Source organism: Emys orbicularis, chromosome 3, assembly GCF_028017835.1.
Source record: "Emys orbicularis isolate rEmyOrb1 chromosome 3, rEmyOrb1.hap1, whole genome shotgun sequence".
Taxonomy (NCBI): Eukaryota; Metazoa; Chordata; order Testudines; family Emydidae; genus Emys; species Emys orbicularis.
Window position 1 is genome coordinate 116,366,322 of NC_088685.1, and position 8,823 is coordinate 116,375,144.

Genomic DNA, 8,823 nt, shown 5'->3' on the forward strand with positions numbered 1-8,823 from the left:
TTAAATCACAAGTCCTTTGCGGTGATAGCATAAGAACTAGGGAAGGCCACAGGAGGTGAGACGAATGGGACCCAGTCCAAAACATGAACTGACTACAAGTGAGCTTGATTTCATGAGATTACTAGCCCAATTTCTATAACATATTAATTTCTAGATCAACTTGGATAAGAACCTGAACTTTTGGATACTTTATACCTATAATCTGAAGTGTCATTAATTGGAAATCTAGCAGCTGTTGTCAGTGATGTACAGCAGGACTAGAGATGGGCCCAAACCAAAAGCGAGGATTGGAACAACCCTACGCTCAGGATGTTCCAAGCATTGCCACCCTAGATGTTCATAAAACATGAGACAAGTGCTGCGCCCCCTCCCCACTGACCCTCCCGAAATCATGAGACTTCAAAAAAAATACATTTTGGGTTTTTTAATTTGGGTTGTGGGTGGGTCACATTTGCCTGGTTTTTGTTTTTTTCCCCCCCCCTGCAATGATGAGGGCTTGAAATGTACTTTTAAATGAAAGCTGAGAGTCTCATGTAACCATGTCCTTCAGTTACTGGGCTTTTAAGAAAAACCCCCGAACGACCTATGATAAAATCATGAGTCAGCCACACTGCAACTGGCTTTTTTTTTTTTTTTTTTTAAAAGGTCCAAACTAAGGCCTTGCCCATGCAACTCGATCTGCACAAGCAGACCCTTGGGTTGGCATGTAGCCCAGTGAGCCTAATGGTTCTCTGTGGAGGTGCCCATCTGTATGCAGCTGCCAGGGAGGGACAGCCCACTTTAACATCCTGAATTTTGGCATGTCTAAAAACTCAATCTGAATTTTGCAACTCAAGTCCGTTTCTGTTTATAATCATCCACTTAAAAATCCAGAGACTGGCCTTTTTGTTAAATGATAGATGCACTTTCACTAAATTGGGGCTAGAGAATAAAATTTTAGCTGATAACTTTTGTGTTTTTCTGGATTATATGGGGATAATGGCTTCTGCTCACTGGGATAATATTGTATTTGGTTGCATGGTGTGAGGCAATTGCTCTCAATACCGTTACAAATTATCCTCTTCAAAAAGAAACAAGCTGGTTAGAAAATGACTTCAGGCTAAAAATGTGTTTCAGTGGAGTCTAGCTAACACCCAAAACCAATTACAATTCACTTCCCAAATTGTGCCTTTGGGGGGAAACACAACAAACATTAGGCCTGGTCTGCCTTTATAGCATAGGCTGACATAGCTATGGTGCTCAGGGTGTGAAAAATCCACACCCCTGAATGCTGTAGCTATGTCAAGCTAACCCCCAGGGTAGATAACAGGTAATTCGACAGAAGAATGCTTCCATTGACCTAGCCACTGTCACTTTGGGAGGTGGAGTTCCTACGGCTGTGGAACAGCTCCTTTTGTCATTGGTCGGTCCCAAGGCTGAGGACACGGATTGCAATCTTATTTCACCTTTTCATTAATGATTTTGGCACAAAAAGTGGGAATCTGCTAATAAAATTTGCAGAGGAGACAAAGTTGGGAGGTATTGCCAATACAGAGGAGGTTTGGAATAACATACATGAAGATTTGGACGACCTTGGAAACTGGAGTAATAGAAATGGCATGAAATATGCAAAGGTCATGCACTGAGAATCTAAACAGGCATTTTTGCCACAAGCTGGGGATTTACTAGGTGGAAGTGACAGAGCTGGGTGTATTGGTTGCTCACAGAATGACTGAGTCACTAATGGAAAAAGGCTAATGTAATTGTAGGGTGCACCAGGTGAGGTATTTCCAGTAGATAGAGGGAAGTGTTATTACCATTGTCCAAGGCACTGGTGACATCTCATCTGGTCTCCCCTATTTAAGAAAGATAAATTCAAATTGGAACAGATGCAGAGAAGGGGTACTTGAATGATCAGGGGAATGGAGAACATGCCTTGTGAGAGGGGAATTAAGGAGCTTGGCTCGTTTAACACAACAAAGGCTGGGGGCAGATATGATTGCTCTCTATAAGCAGGGCTGGCCCTAGACCAAATGGCGTCCCAAGCAAGGAGCATCTTCGGTGCCGCCCCCCGTCTCTTCCATTTGTTAAACTTCTGAATACCTTACTTTTTATTGCATTTGTAGCCCATTTCATGACTTTGATGTATGATTTGCATGCGTGATTTATCCCTGTTATACAAGATAAATTAGCACGTTAGAATCTGTAAATCCGTATTCATTCATGCCAATATAAGCAAATAAAAAAATTAGTTTCCTCTAAACTTATAGAAACTTTTTAATATTAAGAATAACTGAAATGTACTAACACAAAGAAATTGAACTGTGCACCAATGTTGGGTGGACCAGTATTAAGTAGTGTTACAGTAGGTGACAGCCTTAGAATGTTAACCCAAGTCCTTTAGTTCAAAAGGTCGCTTTTTCCACCTTTGCCCTCGTGAAGTGAAGCACAGCGTCAGAGAGATCCAAAGACTGGCAAGTGGAGATTGCTTCCCATGTGGCAAAATGTGACTGATGTCCAATTCAACATAGAGGTCTTTATTGACATCTGAACATTCCCCGTGTGTCAGCATCTGGTGAGGGTCTGTATGTACAATTGTTCAAGTGTGTTTTCCTGTCTGCCGGAGCTTACTAAGGTCATACAAAAGCCCTTAGGTTTTTTGTGGTGCTTCATTTGCCCAAACCTTTCTTTGATGGACACTCGAGCAGTGTCAACCAGTGAGCAAAAAAACCTCCTTCTTGAATTTTTCTTTGGAGCTTCCCATCACCTAATCTCTACCCATGTACTTTCTCGTCTTCCAATGAATATGAATTTCTTTGAAGACAGGCTCAACTTTTAAGTTTTCCACCGTTTCTTTGGCAGCAGTAATGGCATCTTCAAATCCGTTTTCTCTGTATGAATGAATGATTTAAGGTGATGAGCACCAGGTAATTTCCCCCCCAAATTACTAAAAACTTCTTGTCTAGAAAAACAAGAAATGGTAGGGGCCAAATCTTGATGATTGTCATTCAATGCCAATTTGGAGATGTGACCTCCACTATTTCAGTCACTTAGGGTTCTTCTCACCTTCCTTAAGAGGACATAATGATTAAAGACAAAATAAACACAATTATTAACTGAGACTCCTTAAAGAAAGGGGGAGAGAGAGAAAACTAAATAAAACAACATAAACTATAAACAATGTTACCTCAGCTAGAATCTGTTTTGTACGTCTCTTTAGTGGAGAGCTTTCAAGAGATAGTACACCTTAAGAGAGGTTCTGCCTCTGTTGGAGAGATTCTTTCCCAGCTAAACTAAAACCAAAGTGTATCATCGCCAAATCCACAGTGAGTCTTGTCTTAGTGTATCATATATTACCAGAACACTGTATAGATGGACAAAGGAATTGTTTGATTTACTGTGGATAATACACCATTTATAAATGGGCAGAGGTAAGTGATCTTAACTAAGTCCTATGAAACCAGAGAAAATATTTTACTCATTTACAAGAAGCCAGTCACATTGAGACAGGCAAATTAATGAATCTGAGGAATCTAATATTTGTCTCTAAAGTATTGCTTTCTTTGCATTTATCAATACAATTTTATTTGCCGTTGCCCATTCACCTCACTTGTTTAAATCTCTCTGAAGTACCTCACTAGTCCTGACTAACCTAGATACTTTTGTGTCATCTGCAAATTTTGCTACCTCAATACTCACTCCCTGTCCCACTCCTCTTTTTTTCCAGATCATTAACGTATATATGAAACAATACGGGACATACTATGAAACCTTGTGGGACCCTGCTGTTAAATTTTTGCCATGATGAAATTTGACCATTTAATGCTACTCTTTTTGCTCTCTTTGCTAGTTTTTCATCCATTGACAATACTTTGCCTCTCATCCATGACTATTTAGCTTCAGTCGCCTCTTGCGAGGGACCTTGTCCAGGGCCTTTTGAAAGTCTAAAGTCTATTTCAAAAGCGGGAAAGGGATGCCAAAATGGGAAGCTACAAACTTCCCTTGCTAGAGTCAATCTGTAAGCTACAATAAGTTTGGAGGGCATTGACAAAAGTCTGTAACTTTTTGCCATGGCCCTGTATCGGAGGTTGTATTGAACGGTGCCTCTTCAATAGCAGCATATAGAAGCATTTTGCCTTCTCTTAAAGCTTGCAGGTTGCTAGGAGGCAGATGTACATGGCTATGCCCCTTAAAGGAGTGCTGTGCATATACTCACCAGTGCAGCCGAGCAGCTCTGTTTGTAGACTTCTTCCCAGTTCCTTTGGGATGGCTAGTGCTTCTTGGAAGAAGACTTGGAAGAGCAATTGTAGCCTGCCCCTGCTTTTTGTCCCAATTCAGTCTTGGCCAGACAGCTCCTGTTCAGGTCCAAAGCTCATTTAGGCACTAAGAAATCACAGAAATATTTTTGGAGAACATGATAGAACTGTGTGTCATTAGCATACTGGTGATAGTGCAACCCATTGGTGCCAACAGTCTGCATATTACAATTTGCATGGTCAGCAGATGTAGCCATGGAGTAATATTTTTCTAACCCGAAAGGATTCAGTGATTATTCCCATGCAGAAGGATCAGAGGACCTGCATATGTCCATGTGTTAAAGGTCACAGTCCTTACACTCTTTGTCCCACAGTGATCATTATAGAATTCATGGTGTACAAGCAATTAACGTGTGCTTTCCCCTTATCCTCCCTAGAAGGAAAACAGAAGCTACCCAGGAGAGAGCTGCTACCTTAGACCCTGCTGTTGCCATCGTTCCAGAAAAGGACAGTATTTCTGCTTCAACCATACCCAGGAGAGTCTCCTTCTAGTAAATGTCACCACCTATTCAGATAGAAAATGCAAAGACCTTCTCAAAGACCTTTCTTTATATCTACATGGCACTACACCATGTAAAGTCAAGCTCAGTTTTATTACACTAATGTAAATCTAGAGTAATTTAACTGAAACCAGATTTACACTTGTGTAGTAGGAAGCAGAATTTTGCCCTCTGTTCATTACTGTTAAATATATTTGTCAAACCTGCTGAAATAATTGTATTGCAATGTAATATGTGCTGAATGCAAAATTGATTATATATTGTATTAGAATCCAACTTTTGACCTATATTGTGTTTTCATTTTATGTCCTACATAGACTTTAGTGGGGAAAAAAGAAAATGAAACTGATCCAGACAATAATTAAATTGTTCCCCTCTAAAGTATTTTGGGGGGCTTAAATTCCCGTAGGATTTAAATAGGAATAATCTCTTAAAGCACACAATTCATTTGTTAAATATTAGAGATTGGCAAACGCTTTTGATTAATGCAAGAGTTGTAACCAAATCCAAAATTCTTCTAAAGTTAAAAAATGTAATTTTTTTTGTTCTTATGCCTCCCCCCCACCAGCATGCCCAGGTGACAGTCAACACTGGAGTTGCAAAACTGAGCAGAAACCCTTTTCCTATTATGTGGGTCTTCAACACACACAAGTGGCCTATTTTATGTAGTGTAGTCTCCTGCCCTTAGGAAAACAAATGAGCAAACTATCCTGTGTCTAATACTAGGTATGGCAGCTACAGCAGAAGGTAATTTCTTGTGTGCAGTTTCTGTCTGTCTGTCTCAATCTCCATCTTGATTCCCAGTATTCTCCCTTTAGACCAAAAAAAAGTGTCAGTTCCATCAATTTCTTGAATGCAATACTTCTGGTATCTAAATGGTATATCAGCACCTTTCATTCCTTATCCTCCCCCCTCCCATATTTCTAGTTTAGCAAAAGTAATGGAATAGCTCATTTTAGCAGCTGACATATCAAAAGCAGCCAGCAAGAGAGAGGCAAAAGTTGGCAGTGACTTGGAAAAATGAAGCAAAACCTGAGGGAGTCTCTTGGCTGATTAGCTGCTTTCTAACATCTTCCCCTACCAAATTGTCTTCAGCTACTGAATTGGAACCTTCCTCCTGGGAACAAAGCACTTTTTCCAAGGTAAACTCATTAGTAGCAGCAGCAGCACTATTATATATGTTCTTAAATGCCTGGAATTAATCCTTTTTGCTGTTTTAAAGGCATGTCCTTAAACAGAAGTAAAGGAATCCCAGTAGCTACACCCTTCCCCCACACCTCAATTGGTCACTAGAAGAAGACCTCAATAATTAACTATTGTAAACCTATATTTATTTGTGTGTGCCAAAAAATAATTGATGCGAACTTTACAGGTCATCTGTGAAGAGCCACTGTGCCAGATGTAACAACTAGAAATCCTGCTGGTGAGCAATTGATGTTGCTTTATTACATTTCCAAGGCTTAAACAGGCTGTAAGGTATTTATCATTAATAGAAAACAACCCCCTCCACAGTAAGAGGCACCATTTTCTAAGGTGGTTTAACACAAAAATAGGGGGGTTACATTCTTTTAAAAAAAAATGTTAAGAATTTTTCTGCAGGCAAATATCAGTTTCTGTAGTTTAGCTGGTGTGGTTTAGAGATCTTTGAGCCAAAGTTATGATTCCCACTGCTAGCATACCCCTCTTTCCCCAGCCCAGAAAGCGTGCAGCCCAAATTTTGCTGAAAGCTTGCTAAGGTCCATGGCCAAGATTTTGGATGCCTCAATTTCTAGCACACACCTCTAAAGGGGCCTGATTTTCAAAGGGTGACTGCTCAGCACTTTCTGAAAAGCAGGTCCCTTTAAGGGTATGTCTACACTACGGGATTAATCCGAATTTATATAATTCGAATTTAGGAAACCGATTTTATAAATTCGAATGTATTCGGCCACACTAGGCACCATTAATTCGGTGGTGTGCGTCCAAGCTACCGTAGTAGCATCGATTTCCAGAGCGTTGCATTGTGGGTAGCTTTCCCATAGCTATCCCATAGTTCCCGCAGTCTCCACCCCCCTTGGAATTCTGGGTTGAGACCCCAGTGCATGATGGGGCAAAAAACATTGTCGCAGGTGGTTCTGGGTACAGCCTCCCCCTCCCTCCCTGAAAGCAACGGCAGACAACCATTTCGCGCCTTTTTTCCTGAGTGAACTCTGCAGACTCCATACCGCAGCAAGCATGGATCCCGCTCAGCTCCAGAATGCAGTCATGAACATTGTAAACACCTCACGCGTTCTCGTGGAGTTTATGCTGAGCCAGGACCAGAAAAAAGAGGCGAGGAGGAGGAGGCGGCGACTGCAGCGCAGCGACAAGCGTGATGAGGACATGGACATGGACCGTGAATTCTCTCAGACCGCGGGCCCCGGTGCTTTGGAGATTATGATGTTAATGGGCCAGGTTATAGGCTTGGAACGCCGATTCTGGGCCCGGGAAACAAGCACAGACTAGTGTTGCAGGTGTGGGACGATTCCCAGTGGCTGAGAAACTTTTGCATGCGTAAGGGCACTTTCATGGAACTTTGTGACTTGCTTTCCCCTGCCCTGAAGCGCCAGAATACCAAGATGAGAGCAGCCCTCACAGTTGAGAAGCGAGTGGCGATAGCCCTGTGGAAGCTTGCAACGCCAGACAGCTACCGGTCAGTCGGGAATCAATTTGGAGTGGGCAAATCTACTGTGGGGGCTGCTGTGATGCAAGTAGCCAAAGCAATCAGGGAGGTGCTGCTACGAAAGGTAGTGACTCTGGGAAATGTGCAGGTCATAGTGGATGGCTTTGCTGCAATGGGATTCCCTAACTGTGGTGGGGCGATAGATGGAACCCATATTCCTATCTTGGCACCGGAGCACCAGGGTACCCAGTACATAAACCGCAAGGGATACTTTTCAATGGTGCTGCAAGCACTTGTGGATCACAAGGGACGTTTCACCAACATCCATGTGGGCTGGCTGGGAAGGGTTCATGACGCTCGCGTCTTCAGGAACACCAATCTGTTTAAATGGCTGCAGCAAGGGACTTACTTTCCGGACCAGAAAATAACCGTTGGGGATGTTGAAATGCCAATAGTTATTCTTGGGGACCCAGCCTACCCCTTAATGCCATGGCTCATGCTGCCATACACAGGCAGCCTGGACAGGAGTCAGGAGTTGTTCAACTACAGGCTGAGCAAGTGCAGAATGGTGGTAGAATGTGCATTTGGCCGTTTAAAAGGTCGCTGGCGATCCTTACTGACTCACTCAGACCTCAGCCAAACCAATATCCCCATTGTTATTACCGCTTGCTGTGTGCTTCACAATCTCTGTGAGAGCAAGGGGGAGACCTTTATGGCAGGGTGGGAGGCTGAGGCAAATCGCCTGGCTGCTGATTACGCGCAGCCAGACACCAGGGCGATTAGAAGAGCACACCAGGAAGCGCTGCGCATTAGGGAAGCTTTGAAAACCAGTTTCATGACTGGTCAGGCTACAGTGTGAAATTTCTGTTCGTTTATCCTTCATGAAAACCCGCCCCCTTTATTGACTCATTCTCTGTAAGGAACCCACCCTCCCCCTTCCCCCAGCTTGCTTTCAAAGGAAATAAAGTCACTATTGTTTAAAAATCATTTATTCTTTATTAATTGATTATAAAAAGAGGGAGAGAACCTGAGTGGGGTTTGGGAGGAGGATCAGCGGGAGGGAAAAGCCCACTAAAAAAAGGTTAAAAAAATGGCAGCCTTTTGCTTGGGCTGTCCACTGGGGTGGAATGGGAGGGTGTACGGAGCCTCCCCCCCCGTGTTCTTACACGTCTGGGTGAGGAGGCTATGGAACATGGTGAGGAGGTAGGGGGGTTATACAGGGGCTGTAGCGGCACTCTGTTCTCCAGCAGCCGTTCCTGAAGCTCCACCAGACGCCGGAGCATGTCTGTTTGCTCACGCATTGAGCAAAGCCCCAGCGTTGCATCCTGCCTCATCTTATCTTCCTGACGCCACCTCTCATCTCGAGCGTCTCTCCTCTCCTCACGTT